Source organism: Sus scrofa, chromosome 13, assembly GCF_054392235.1.
Source record: "Sus scrofa isolate SSC_HxYL_T2T_F1_AM1 chromosome 13, Sscrofa_HxYL_maternal_Yorkshire_Landrace_v2.0, whole genome shotgun sequence".
Taxonomy (NCBI): Eukaryota; Metazoa; Chordata; class Mammalia; order Artiodactyla; family Suidae; genus Sus; species Sus scrofa.
In genome coordinates this window covers 206,145,465-206,161,535 of record NC_139395.1, presented here as the reverse complement: position 1 = coordinate 206,161,535, position 16,071 = coordinate 206,145,465, and the positions used below count along the sequence as shown (strand labels likewise).

Sequence of the window (16,071 nt, the reverse complement as noted above, 5' to 3'; positions counted from 1 at the left end):
CACTGCCACAGCAATGTGGGATTTGAACCACATCTACGACCTACACCACAGCTCACAGCAGTGTTGGATCCTTAACCTACTGAGCAAGGCCAGGGATCAAACCCACAACTCATGGTTCCTAGTCAGATTTGTTTCCACTGTGTCATTACAGGAACTCCTTGAAGAAATTTTGTCACTTATACCATGGGAACTTATAACATAACTCCTACGTGATCTTAAATTCTTCTTAAATACAAGGGTATAACACACATTGTAGTTGTGTCCTATTGTCATATTCTGATATTCTACATATAAATAATGTGTTTATGATTTGACTTTGCTACTAGATATGAATTATAACAGAATTACCCAATGTAAGTTTCAGCTATAAACAAAAGGGTAAGCAAGCTAGGTAAACTCCCATTCTGCCAGTTTCCTGGGTAGATGGAACATATTCTGCTAAAATGATAGAATAAATCAACACTTTCCTTCAAATAAGTCATGTCATTAACAAACGATATGACCATGATGAAAAGATTCAGGTAAGAAAATCATCGTTGGAAAATTAAAAAAAAAAAAAAGAAAAAGAAAGTTTGATTTGATAAGCCCTACCAAGCAAAATCAAGGTGGTGAAACCAAAGATAGACTATGATAATATTTGTCTACTTTTAGCATATATCTGCACAGTCTTATTAGTCAAGAATTTAATTTAAGGGGGGGAAAATCAGTTACTTCATGATTCTGCTGGGAGCACAAAAAAAATTCTATCAAAGACTTTGTAAAATGGGTATGTGGCTTCCCCAATTGTACTTAGGACTACAACTAGAAATAGAAATAGAAATTTAAAAACATAGGAATATATATATAGGCAGATGAGTGTTCATATATATATATATATATATATAATTTTTTCTTATGACTAGAAATTTTAAATGCACCCATAAAATTAATTTTCATTTATGGTATGTACGCTTTCCATTTTTATTATAGTATACTACTTTAAGATATATTTAGTTTCCAACTTTAACTTAAAAATGCCTGAAAATCTTTAGTGTACTTGTGTATAAAATGTCTCCTCTCTTTTAAGCACTGTTTCAACAGTGTTTTAACAGTATTTTTAAAGTATGCCTGCCCAACTATGTGATCACATAAGAAATAAACCAAAATTTAATATACTGTTCATTTTAAAGTAATATATGGTTGCCAAACATTGACTTACTCAACATAGAGATATACTGGAGATAGCACACTAACAATAATAAAATCTAAATTCTGTTTTGAACTTGGCTGTAGAATGATATTTTATAGGCACATTCATTCATTCTATTCATTTGACAAGTATTTACTGAATACCAAGTAAATACTTGGTACAAGATATAGTTTTGGGGAGGTTTGAGATTCCAAGGAACATTTAGACATAGACCCAGTGTTTAGAGTCCAAAAGAGAAGAAAACACATGTGTCCAACTAGCTATAAAGCCAATTTAAAAACCATATATTTACCTATTAATATACTATTGAACACCGACTCTGTGATAGGCAAAATTATAGATACTACACTTACAATAATAAAAAAGCAGACTAAACTCTTCTGCTATGGGGATAATGTTCTTGTTAGAAGAACCATAAAATAAAATATATAAAGAAAATATAAAATAGATTATATGATAATAAGTGTTATGGATTAAAAAAAATTCAAGAAGGAAGTGAAGGAGAAAGGGGTGGAATTCTCAATGAAGTGTAACAGGAAGCTGCTTATCTTTGAGCCTCTTTATTGCTCTGCGCAGAATAGAATGCACTCTACTGGGATAGAAGAGGAAGCAGGGAGACCAATTTGGAAACAATATCAGTAAATCAGGATGTAGCTGATGATGACTTATATCAAGATGATGGTTGAGAATTAGTTGAATTCTGGAAACATTCTGAAGATGGAGCCAACAGTATATATTGATGGATTCAATAGGAAGTATGAGAGAAAGAAGAGCCAAGGATGACTCCTAGTTTTTTTGCCTAAATGGTTAGAAAAAAAGAGTAGGTCATTTTTTAGTAGAGCATTTTTTAAGGTTAAAAAAAAGAATACTCAAAGGGTAGAGAAGGGTGGGCCTAAAAATATAACAATGTAATGATCAGTGTCATTTCTTCAAAGCCAGGATATTCAACCTACCAACTGCTAAAATGAGGAGATGACTTAATGTCGCAGACATACAAAATGAAATAAAATATATGTAGATTTCTTTTAAGACAATGGAAAGACAAATCACAGACTAGGAAAAAATATTTGCAAAACATGTCTAATAAAAAGACTTGTATCCAAAAATAACTCATAACATTCAACAATAACCTAGCAAACAACCCAGCAAATAATTGGACATCTCACCAGAAAAAATATACAAATAGCAAATACACATGTGAAAAGATATTCAAGAAGTTATGTCATTAGGGAATTGCCAATTAAAGCAACACACCATTCTCTAACCAAACTTAAAACAGATTTTAGATCCTATCATTTTTTTTTTTTTTGGTCTTTTTGCCATTTCTTGGGCTGCTCCTGTGGCATATGGAAGTTCCTAGGCTAGGAGTTGAATCAGCTGTAGCCGCCGGCCTATGGCAGAGCCACAGCAACATGGGATCAGAGCCATGTCTTCAACCTACACCACAGCTCACAGCAACGCTGGATCCTTAACTCACTGAACAAGGCCAGAGATCGAATCCACAACCTCATGGTTCCTAATCAGATTCATTAACCACTGAGCCATGATGGGAACTCCAGATCCTATCATTGTTATTGTGATCTCTTGGATATATCTCCATACTGAAAAAGTCAACATCATGTGTCATTAGAGAATTATAAATTAAAACAACAGTGATGAATGAAATTAAAGTGACACAAACAGATGGAAAGATACACAATGCTCTTGGAATGGAAGAATCAATATTGCCAAAATGGCTATACAGTCAAATCAGTCTATAGATACAATGCAATCCCTATCTGATTACCAGTGGCATTTCTTACAGAAATAGAACAAAAAAAAAAATTAAATTTGGATGGAAACACAAAAGACCACAAATTGCAATCATGAAAAAAAAAAAAATCCTGAAAAGGCAATCCTGAAAAATAAAAATGGAGCTGGAGGAATCAGGATTCCTGAATGATTCAGCCTATACTACAAAGTTACAGTTATCAAAACATTACAGTACTGGTACAAAAACAGAAATATAAATTAGTGGAATAGGATAGAAAGCCCAGAAATAAACCCACACACCTAAGGTTAGCTAATATATGACAAAGGAGATAAGAATATACAATTTGTCTCTTCAATAAGTGGTGCTGGGAAAACTGGAGAGCTACATGTAAAAGAATAAGATTAGAACAATCAGTACCATACACAAAATTAAACCCTACCATACACAAAAATAAACTCTAAATGGATTAAGGACCTAAATAAAAACCAGAAGCTGTAGAACTCTTAGAGGATATCTCTGATATAAGCCACAGCCATATCTTTTTGGATCCACCTCCTAGAGTAATGAAAATAAAAACAAAAGTAAACAAATGAGACCTAATCAAACTTAAAAAGATTTTTCACAGAAAAGGAAACCATAAAAAATGAAAAAAAGATAACCAACAGAATGGAGAAAATATTTGCAAATGAAGTAAAAGACAAGGAATTGCCCTCCAAAATATAAAAACAACTCACGCAGCTCAATATCAAAAAAACAAACAATGTAATCAAAATAGGGGCAGAAGAACAAAATAGACATTTTCCCAAATAAGACATACAAATTGGGAAAAAAACACATAAGAAGATATACAATATTGATGATTATTAGAGAAATAAATAAAGCAAATCAAAACTACAATGAGGCATCACCTTACACCAGTCAGAGTGGTCATCAGCAAAAAGTCTATAAACAATAAATGTTGGAGAGGATGCAGAGAAAAGAGGATCCTTCCACACAGCTGGTAGGAATATGAATTGGTAAAACCACTATGGAAAACAGGATGAAGGGTTCTCAAAAAATTAGAAATAGAGCTACCATATGATCCAGCAATCCCACTCCTGGGAATCTATCCATAGAAAACCATAATTCAGAAATATATATGTATCCCACTGTTCATTGCAGTACTATTTATAATAGGCAATACATAGAAGCAACTTAAGAGTCCGTCAACAGAGGAATGCGTAAGAAGATGTGGTACATATACATAATGAAATATTCCTCAGCCATTAAAAAAAAGAAATTATGTCACTTGTAGCATCATGGATGGACCTAGAGATTATCATACTAAGGGAAATAAGTCAGACAAAGAAAGACAAATATCATATGGTATCACTTACATGTGGCATCTAATTAAAATTACATAAATGATCTTATTTGCAGAAACAAACTCATAGACTTTGTTTTTTATTTTATTTTATTTTAATTAAAATATAGTTGATTAACAGTGTTTCTTCAATTTTTGTCATACAGCAAAGTGACCCAATCTTACACAGTTCTCTGTGATGTACAGTAGGGCCCCACTGCCTATCAGTCTAAATATAACAGTTTGCATACCTTACTGCTCATCCATCCCACTCCCTTTCCCCTTCCCCTTGGGAACCACAAGTCTGCTCTCCTTGGCCATGACCTGTTTCTGTTTTATAGATAGGATCATCTGTACCATATTTTAGATTCCACAAATAAGTGACATCATATGGTATTTGTCTTTTTATTTATGGTTTACTTCACTTAGTCTGAGAATCTCTAGCGCCATCCATGTTGCTGCAAATGGCATTATTTTGTTCATTTTAATGGCTGAGTGGTATTACCTTGTGTATATGTACTATCGAATTAGAGCTACAGTTGCCAGCCTATGCCACAGCCACAGCAACACAGGATCCCAGCTGCATCTGTGACCTACATCACAGCTCATGGCAATGTAGGATCCCCAACCCAATGAGTGAGGTCAGGTATCAAAACTTCATGCTCATGGATACTAGTCAGATTCATTCCCACTGAACCACAATGGAAATTCCTTGTACCACTTCTTAATCTATTCATCTGTCGATGGACATTTAGGTTGTTTTCATGACTTGGCTATTGTGAGTAGTGCTGCAATGAACATTGGGGTACATGCATGTTTTTCATTGGAAATTTTGTCTGGATATATGTCCAAGAGTAGAATTGATGGATTGTATGCTAGTTCCATATTTACTTTTCTGAGGTACTTCCATACTGTTTTCCATAGTGACTGTACCAATTTACATCCCCATCAACAGTGAAGAAGGGTACCCTTTTCTCTGCACTCTCTCCAGCATTTGTTCTTTGTTTATTTGTTAATGATGGCCATTCTGACTGGTGTGAGATAGTATCTCACTGTCGTTTTGATTTGCGTTTTTCTAATAATTAGTGATGTTGAGAATTTTTTCATGTGCCTGTTGGCCATCTGTGTGTCTTCTTTGCAGAAATGTCTTCTGCCCATTTTCCAATTTTGTGTTTGTTTTTTTTGTTGTTGTTGAGTTATATTAGTTGTTTGTATATTTTGGATATTAAGCCCTTGTCTGTTGCAATGTTTGCAAAGATTTTCTCCCATTCTGTGTGTTATCTTTTAACTTTTTTAATGGTTTCTTTTGCCATGCAAAAGCTTTTGAGTTTATTTAGGTCCCATTGGTTTATTTGTACCTTTATTGCCATTATTCTAGGAGGTGGATCAGAGAAGATGTTGCTCTGATTTATGTCAAAGAGAGTTCAGCTTATGTTTTCCTCTTGGAGTTATACAGTATCTGGCCTTATATTTAGATCTTTAATCCATTTTGAGTTTATTTTTGTGTGTGGTACTAGATAGTGTTCCATTTTCATTGTTTTACATGTAGTTTTCCAGTTTTCCCAGCACCATTTATTGAAGAGACTATCTTTCTTCCACTGCGTGTTCTTGCCTCCTTTGTCATAGATTAGTTAACCATTGATGTGTGGGTTTATTTGGTGCTTTCTATCCTGTTCCATTGATCTATAGTTTTTTTGTGTGTGTACCAGCACCATATCGTTTTGATAACTATAGCTTTGTAGTATTGTCTGAAGTTAGGAAGCTTGATTCCTCCATTTTCTTTTTTCTTTTTCAATATTGCTTTTGGTATTCAGTGTCTTTTGTGTTTATATGAAAGTTCTAAAATATTCTGTTCTAGTACTGTGAAGAATGTCCTTTGTAATTTGATAGAGATTTCATTGAATTTGTAGTTTGCTTTGGGTAGTATAGTCATTTTGACAATATTGATTCTTCAAATCAAAGAGCATGGTATATCTTTCCATCTGTTTCTATTATCTTTGATTTTTTTCATCAGCATATTATAGTTTTCATAATATAGATCTTTTTTCTCTTCAGATAGATTTATTCCTATCTGTTATTTTATTTTATTATATTAACTATTTAAGAATAGTTATTTTATTCTTTTTGATGCAATAGTAAATTGGATGGTTTCTCTTATTTATCTTTCTGATCTTTCACTGTGAGTATATAGAAATGCAATTGATTTTTGTGTATTAATTTTATAGCCTGCAACTTTGCCAAATTCTTTGATGAGTTCTAAGAGTTATTTGGGGTTTTTTTAGAGTTTCTTTTTAGGTATAGTATCATGTCTTCTGAAAACAGTGATAGTTTTACTTACTCTTTTTCAATTTGGATTTCTTTTATTTCTTTTTTCTCTGATTGCCAAAAACTCTGCTGAATAGTAGAAGTGAAGATGGACAGCCTTGTGTTGTTCCTGATCTTAGTGGAAATGTTTTCAGTTTTTCACCATTGAGAATGATATTAGCTATGCGTTTTTCATAAGCAGTTTTTATTATGTTGAGGTAGGTTCCCTCTATGCCTTGGACTTTGAAGAGTTTTTATCAGAAATTGGTATTAAATTTTGTCAAAAGCCTTTTCTGCATCTATTGAAATGATCATACGGTTTTTATTTTTCAGGTTGTTGATGTGGTGTATCACATTGATTGATGTGATGATACTGAAGAACCCTGGCATCCCTGGAATAAATCCCACTTGATAATGGTGTATGATCCTGTCAATATATACATTTGGATTCAGTTTGCTAGTATTTTGTTGAGGATTTTTGTATCTATGTTCCTCAGTGATATTAGTTTGAAATTTTTTGTGTGTGCGATACTTACAGTATCAGAGTGATGGTGGCCTCATAGAACAAGTATGGGAGTGTTACTTCCTCCACTGTTTTTTTAAAGTGTTTCAAAAGAATAGGTGTTAAGTCTTATCTGAATGTTTCACAGAATTAGCCTGTGTAGCCAGCAGGTCCTGGACCTTTGTTTTTTGGAAGGTTTTTAGTCACATTTTCATTTTTGGTACTTGTGATTTGTCTCTTAAAATTTTCAATTCCTTCCTGGTTGAGTCTTGGCCGATTGTACCTTTGTAAGAACCTGTCCATTTTCCATTTTATTGGCATATAGTTGCTTATAATAATCTCTTATGTTCCTTTTTATTTCTGCAGAGTCAGTTTTTTCTTGATAAGTCTAACTAAGGATTTATCAGTTTTGGTTTGCATCAGGAGACTGGTCAGGACAGACTGAAAAGAGGGCAGGAGTGATTGAATTGCAGAAGGCTTTGATGGAGGCAAAAATATGTTCACCAAGCATGGGAGAGTGGAAAAAGGTAAAAAGATGAGATGTTGCCATTAGAAAAGGATATTTACCTCTTTCATTTTTATTAAGACCCACTTATCTTCTGAGAATATCAACATATATTGATATGTTGATATGTAAGTGCAACCTCACCCAGGTTCTGAATCAAGGTAAGCCAAATCCAATAATGTATTAGGAACTCTTTTCCCATTAGCTGATAGTATGGTGTTGCCAAATTTTGAGTCTTGTCTGTAGAAGTGAGCTGGGTATTCTTGGTGTCTAAGGCAGCATCAACCCAGAGACTCTCTACTGAAGCTCAACCATCTGAGACTTCTGGCCAACTGGCTCTCAAACCATGTTCTTTGTTCCCATTACAGTTATTCTCTGGATTAGTTAAGCTCTGAACCAGTTGCCTTCCAATATATCTACTTCAATTCCCTTTCCATCACAGTGTATGTAACCTCCATGATTACCAAATAAAATGTAGATTTTACTATGTCCATCTTTGATATCTAACACCAAGCTTTGATAGAAAACTTTATATCAGGTGCCTCAGATATTAACAACCAAATATAGTGGAAGTTGATCAATTTCTTACAGACTTAATCATTTTTATGGAAAGCTCTTCCCTGGGGTAAAATTAAAAATTTTGGCTCTTCTTTCTGGTTTAATTTTCCTAAGTCTTATTCTTTATATTAGCCTCATTCCATGGACCTCTGGGTGTACTGTGGCCAAATAAATATCATTCTTTATTGAAAATATTTATTGAGAATCTACTATGTGCTTGGCACTGGGCAATCAGAGGATATGCCATTTAAAAAAAAATGTCTGTTTCCTCAAAGAGCTTATATTTTGAGTCAGAGGCAGCACAAAATAAACAAGATATATGAAGACATAGGGCAATAAGTATTTTAGAGAAAAATATAGCAGATATGAGGGATATAGAGTCTTGTGGTTGAGGAGCCAATATTTCATTAGCATGGTCAAGGAATGTGAAAGTGACATTTAAGCAAAATTCTAAGGAAAGTAAGGGAGTTAGTATTTTTATTTATGTTCATCATTATTCAAATAATTAAATGAAACAATTCTAAGATATGACAAAATATAGGCTGTAGCCACGCCTTCAGGGAAATGCAAATGATGGAAGGGGGTTAAGAAATTTTGGAATAAAGATAAATAATGCATTTTGAAAAAGCTCTGAAGTTCAACGTGTGATTTTAGTTCTTTGTATAATGAAATTCTTTGTCTTCACCATCAAATTTTATTAGTGTAAATGTATATATTAGGTAGAGGTATGGATTCAAAATCAATACAATTCACTAAAACAACTGGACCACTAACCAGCCCTTCTATTTCTAAATAGTCTCACTAATGTTTTGAGTATATAATGGACTCTGGTCAGCAATACCATATCCAGGTGGTTGGATTATCTTCCGCAAAAATGTGCCACATCTAAGTGGTTGTCCTGTGCATGGAAGATTCATTTTTACTCTGAAAATGTGAGGTCAGAGGCAAAGATTCCAATCTGGATGGCTAACCCCAGGTTAGCAAGGCAGAGCCCTCCTACATCAATTCCCACAGGTCCATACTCAACCACGTAGAGATCCTGAGAGGCCAGATGCACAATGTGGGATAAGGGCTGCTTGCTGACCTTGCTCTCAACACTCATTGAAATCCCTTCTCTGGTGTACCTGCTACCTTAGCCTGAATATAAAGTTGACATGCTCATCACACATGGAGGGCTGGATGTGGAGGTGGCAAGGTATGTGCATTCTGCTGGTTGTGTGTACCAGAGCATGTTGTGGGGAGGGAAGGGAGAGTTGGAGTGTATAAGGTGACTTCACCCAGCAGCTACACCCACTACCTATTATCAAGACTGAGCAGAAGCAATATTTTAGAAGACTGTTTTGTACCTTATTTAAAACCACACTTACATTTTAGTATGATGTATTTAGTATTTTTCAGCAAGTGGTCACTCGAGTCAATTTATGGATGAGCAGAATTACTCTTTTTTATTCTTGCCTTTGGAATCAATTAACAGTAGAGAATTTATTTGAAAGAAGTTTCACTAATATCATGAATCATTCCATTTAATTCCCATATCAATGGCATGAAGTAGACATGATTATAACCCACATTTTATAGAAAAATTGAAGCTGAAAGTTCAATGATATGCCCCAAATCATGGAAGGTATTTTTGATGGAGTCAGGATTTGAGTCTAGATATTGGGTCTACAGAGTCCATGTATTTAACTACGAAGGCTAAGCAGACTTTCCTGTGCCCTGTGCTAAACCCACCCCACAACAGGGTGCCCATTGGACAATACATTTGCAGATTATGTGTTAATTGCAATTAACTGTGCATTCAAATACCTAAAAACATAAAATCTGTCTATGTCAAAGTGGCTTGACTTCATTGATGGCATTGGATGAATTGAGTGATGATGTTACATCCGTAGAGACTAAAGCAAATGCAACTCACCACCTTTATTGAAAACCACACTATTTTAATTATTACTGAATCTTAAATCCAAAAGCTTATTAACCCTGCTAGAAGTAATTTATTGGTATATTCCCCACCCCCTCATAAACTCATAGTTGGCTTTCAAGATAGAATGTCACTTAAATAATTTTGCTGCCAAATTCTTGAAAAGAATACTGTGATGCAAATACACAGCACTCACTAGTTTTTATTTCAATAGACATGTGGGAATCCATCAAATATTTGCTTGAAGAAAGAAGTTTTTGATATGCAACCCTTTTCCCTCAACATATTAGAGCCTTGATTTAATGCTGAAAGTACTAAAACCATAAAGAAATATAAAAAGCAGAGAGAAAGTAAGTTCACTGTTACAAAGAATTAAAGATATACGTGTAGCGCTATTTTTACAAGGCATAAAAAATGTTCATAAAATGCATTCTGTCACCTACCACTTCTCAGAGTCCTAGAAAAGTGCAACTCAGCAACATTTTTATATTTCTTAAATATAGATTCTTATGGAATTTTAGTATCAAACAGAAGAAATTACATCACCTAATCCTTCCTCTCAGATTTTTATTTCTTTACCCAGTAAAATAGAATTTATTTCCAACTTTAAAATCTGAACTATTTTCAAGTCCAGCTGTTAAGGATTATATGGTAATTCCTGTAAAACCAACTTACATTGGCTTTATGTTGGCAACCTGAGTTGACAGAAATAATAAACATGTTTTAGGATTTACAGTGCAAAACAAAAATTGGATTATAGTTGTACACACAGGTATAATAAATACTAATGAGTAGCCCCTCATTTTCTAAGGCTTCTGCTATTTAATAATGTGATCTACCTGATTATAATTGTTTTGTAAATCACAAACGCAAAAGAAAAAGTGCAAATGCAGTTCATGTGAATTATTTGGGGTTCAGTGGTGAAAAACAAAACCGCTCTGCATGTTTTAAGCAGGTATGAGTAACAAAGTTGAATTTTCTGCTTGGAAATCATTAGAAGGACTTACTTGCATCTTGTCCTGGTCAGCTTTCCCAGGAACAAGTCTCAGATCTTGAGAGGAACTGACTGTCCATGGAGCAATCCCTTGGGCACAGTCTGGGTGTTACCAAACACCATATACAGTATGTTTAAAAACATACAGTCATAGTGACAATCTAGGGATCTGGGACCTGGAATCAGGAAAATGTCCCAAATCTAGCAGGAGGATGTAATTCACTTTTAGAACCCTGGTTGCTCAAGTACCTGGGGAATGTTAAATGTTAACTTTTCAGTCCCGGGCTCAGTGGGAATCCAACGGATCTAGAAAAACTTTAAAGCCTCTTTCTCTGAACTATTTTATGAATCTAAATATTATTTGGTTATTTTAACATAAACAAAATTAAAGTTGTAATAAATAATAAACAAATAACAAAACTCCTGAAGTTGATGCCTTAACATTACCTATAATATCTATAACTAAACTGTTTTGTGGCTCTATTAAATTGGTAATTCTAAATATGCCTCTCAAAAAAGATATAACTGGTATTTCAGTCCTTTCTAGTACCCCTAAGTATAGACATCAAAAGTAATAGGGAGACATAAAGATCAGTTTCCAGCAAAGGTTAAAAAAAAAAAATGTAATCTGTAGATAACTCTGGTGGCTATTAAGACAGTGACAAAATGGACAGGTAGGGTCTACATAAGAAGTCATGTTCAACACAGACTTGGGTAGTGGGACTCATAAAGGGGAAAACATTGTCAAATTTTATTGCCAACACGAATTATTTTAGATGACAATTCCACTTTGGAAAACTACAATCAATTAATCAATGAGTTTCTGCTGAAATTGTAATAGGAGATCAAACACAGCACATTCTAGATAACTTGTCAGAAAAGCAAAGAATAAAATACAGCCCATGTGCTAAAAGTGTTTAATGTCTAGGAGTTCCTGTCGTGGCGCAGTGGTTAACGATTCCGACTAGGAACCATGAAGTGGCGGGTTCAATCCCTGGTCTTGCTCAGTGGGTTAAGGATCCGGCATTGCCGTGAGCTGGGGTGTAGATCCCAGACGCGGCTCAGATTCTGAGTTGTTGTGGCTGTGGTGTAGGCCAGCGGCTACAGCTCTGATTAGACCCCTAGCCTGGGAACCTCCATATGCCGCAGGAAGCGGCCCTAGTAAAGACAAAAAAAAAAAAAGTATTTAATGTCTAATGACATTTGGGATGTTGCACATATTTTAATGATTTTTTATTTTCTCCTTTATAGTTGGTTTACAGTGTTCTGTCAATTTTCTACTGTAAAACAAAGTGAAAAAATATGGAACACTTCAGGAATTTGTGTGTCATCCTTGCGCAGGCGCCATGCTAATCTTCTTTGCATCATTCCAATTCTAGTATATGTTCCGCCGGAGTGAGCGCAAATTGCATATTTCTTAGAAGGAATGTAAAATAATATTCCATTATGATAATAATTAGACTTACTATTTTCTTAGTAGAATGTCAACTGTGATATTTTTAACTGGCTTATCTTTAGGAAAACTCAATAAAATTACACCAATTACATGGACTGGTGACTGTGCTAGTGACTATTCACAAAGTTTTATAAAGAAAGGAGGCCAAATGACCTATTTCCATGCTTTTTAAAATTTATCTTCCTCAGAGATTCTTATAAAGATTTAAAAAATGTTCATTTGTGCTCTTATGGTGGATTTGTTTATTCTCTGGTCTTCAGAAAAATTTCAGGGAGTTCTCCTGTGGTTCAGTAGGTTAAGGATCCAGCATTGTTACTACTGTGGCTCAGGTCACTGCTGTAGCTCGAGTTTAATCACTGTCCCAGGAATTTTGCATGTCATAGATGAGGACAAAAAAAAACAAAAAACAACAACAAAAAAAAAACTCACCATATCCTTCAGATAGAATTGTTCACTGTTTATTTTTTAATCAACAAACAAGTCAATCTTTTCAAATACTGAGAGGGGTTTTTCTAGCACCTGATGGAGTTAACATGTGTGGTCAAATGATCTAAAACTTTGTGATGTTCACAGGAGGCTACTCAGCAAATACATTTTAAATCTCAAATAAAAACATATTCTTTTTTCCAAGTTCAACAGTCTTGGCTATACACAGTACATCTGACGAGGAGTGAAAATTGGAGAGTTGCATTGTTGAATACTGAATCTTGGCTAGAAATCTGCTTCTTAAACTGCCATTTATTTTAATTTCAATGACCAAATTAGCAGTCATGAAAATTTAAGTTGTGCAGAATAACTTGGCTCTTTACTGAAAAGCAAAAGAAAACAAACAAAACATTATACCTGATACTTTAAATCTGAAACCACAATAAGCACATTTCGTATGGTCAAAGTCCTTCTTGTCCAAGAACTACAGAGCATTTGTCACAATAGCTGAATGGGTCCATTGGTGATCATCTTGTCAATTAATCCTATAGCAGGGAAAACACTGTCAAAAAAGGTCATTTTCTTATCTTTATGGAAAATAAATTCAATAAATTTGGCTTTAAGCGTGTTAATAAAAATAACTACAATTTATCAAGGGCCTACCATTTATATTGTGCTATAAATATGTCCTAGTAAGTCTTTACAACAACCTTGCAAGATTGGCCTAATCATGCTCACTTTGCAGATGAAGAAGACAGAGTGGAGCCAAGCTAAGCAGCTGAATCCAGAGCACATGCTAATGATGTCATGGCCAAGATTTGTCCAGCCTACATCTGTGTGGCTCAAAATCTTATTCACCATACCCAGATGCTCTTATTAGTTTGTATTCTAATGATACTAGAAAATGAAGGCCTTTACATTTACCTTTTCAGGATGCTGATACTCTGTCCTCAAAAATAACAGAAACCAGGAGATCCTTGGTGGCTTAGTTGGGTTAAGGATCCCATGTTGCCATTGCTGAGGCAGGGGTTGGATCCTTGGCCCAGGAACTCCTGCATGCCAGGGGCATGCAAAAAAAAAAAAAAAAACAAAAACCTACAGATCAAAGTTGCATTAGTACTTCCAGCTAACTTCAAGTCAGAAAGTATCCCCTCAAGCTTTAAAATAAACTAAAATATAAGGTAAAATAAAATAAATTTAGGAGTTCTCTTGTGGTGCAGCCAGTTAAGAATCTGGTATTAGTACTGCAGTGGCTTGGGTTGCTACTGTGGCACGAGTTTAATTCCTGTCCTGGGAACTTCCACGTGCTGTGGGAATGACCAAAATTAGTAAATAAAATAAAATAGGGGAAATTTTACAAAATAAATAAAATAAATTTAAATCAGAAAGTCTATTAAAATGCTTTTATAGAAAAATCAGGCAGAAAACCAAGAATACTCTAAAGTTAGAAAGAATCTAAGGGTTTGAAGCTGCACAGAGAAACAATGCTCCTAAATCCAGGAGTGACAGTTAAAATTTTTCAGCATTGATTTGACACAGGTACTGATAAATCAGAATTATTAATGGGTTTAAGACATTACTAGAAGAAGAATAGCAGAATATAGTAAAAAAGGAGGGCTCCTGGGCTCTAATTTGGCTCCTCCCCTTAGAAGCTGTGGGCATTTGAACATTTTACTAAATCTACTGACCTCATTTTACTCACATCTGAAACAGAGAAAATAAAAACACAACAAAATGCACCATAGATATGTCTTGAGTATTCATGAACGGGTCAAGTGCTTTCACAGAATCTCTCATATAATGTTACCTTCCATTGTTATTGTTACATAGGATTAAAAATACTTAGGAAACAAAATTAGAGATAAAACTGTGAGAACTCTAATCAATACATGAAAAAGAATAATGATCAGAGCAAAATAAATACAAGTAGCATCAAATCTAATATTAATATGCAGATCTAAAATTAGTAACATTAGACCTATTCACATAAATTCTCTATCTCCCTTCCTCACTAAAGTACTTCCATAGCTACAATTTTCCACGCAAAATTTAAAAATTTGTTTTGCTGATATTAGAAGGTATTTTGCCCCTTATTTCTTTTCTTTTAACTGATGATTCAGTTCCTTTCCAAATAAAAGATTTAAAATAATCTCCATAGCCTCAGTTTCATAATCCCAGATCCTCTCTTCTGACTCTTGTCATGATCCCAGAGATTCAAAGAAATTTAAAGGCTTAACAAGGAAAATAAATATTTGTGTTAAGTTCCTGTCATTTATGTAAGTAATGTTATAAATATGTTTTTACCAAGACTTTACTACATCTCAAAGCTTTACTACATCTCAAAGCTTATCATGCACATCTGGCAGACTGAGAATTTTGCAGATGAGCAACTGTCTGGTATATGGCAATGCCCTTCTAGAATATGGAGCATTTAGAGTGATGAGTCGGGGTTGGGTGGGGGTCTTTGGAGACAAAACAACTGTGGTCAGTAAGACTCTTAGCTGTACCAGTTGCTAGTTTAGGCAAATTCCTCAATCTCTGTGTGTCTCTTTTATCTATAAAATTCAAGCAGAGTCTTGGCCCCATTCATGGAATGCAAAAACTTTCTCTGAGAAGACACAGCAACTCTCTCTCTCTCACTTTGCTAATAAAATTAAAGCAGTAATCCAAGTTACAAGTATACTTCCCCAAATTTATTGATAAATACCTCAATTTTCCCTGAGCCCTCTGCTTTATCCCCCTTTTGGTGTTAACATATTTAGCTAATATAAATATTAAATATTTAGTTAACATCTGAACTTCAGGAAAACAATATTTTTGAGTGTACATACACAATCCCAAATATTGCATAGGACATAATTATACTAAAAAGAAAAAGTTTATTTGAAATTCAATTTAACTGAGTACCCTATATTCATTTGGCAAATTTTCTCCATTCTATCTCTCTCCAAGCAAGAATGATTTGAAATTTGATACATATTATTTAAAAAAAAAATGAATTGAAAAAATATAGAAAATTTTATTGCTAAAAGTCAGATGTTACATAAAAATCATTAAATTGGGTAAAAATGACTCTAAATCAGTTACGATGCAACTCTTTACTTTGGTGTACAACGTATTT

General features: G+C 34.3%; 1 non-coding gene across 1 annotated transcript; it reads right to left on the bottom strand.

Moving 5' to 3' along the window:
- Positions 1–12,364: 12,364 nt before the first annotated feature.
- Positions 12,365–12,469, bottom strand: LOC146397847 (U6 spliceosomal RNA). The gene has a single exon (XR_014825434.1). It is a non-coding gene; the product is annotated as a U6 spliceosomal RNA (small nuclear RNA).
- Positions 12,470–16,071: the final 3,602 nt, after the last annotated feature.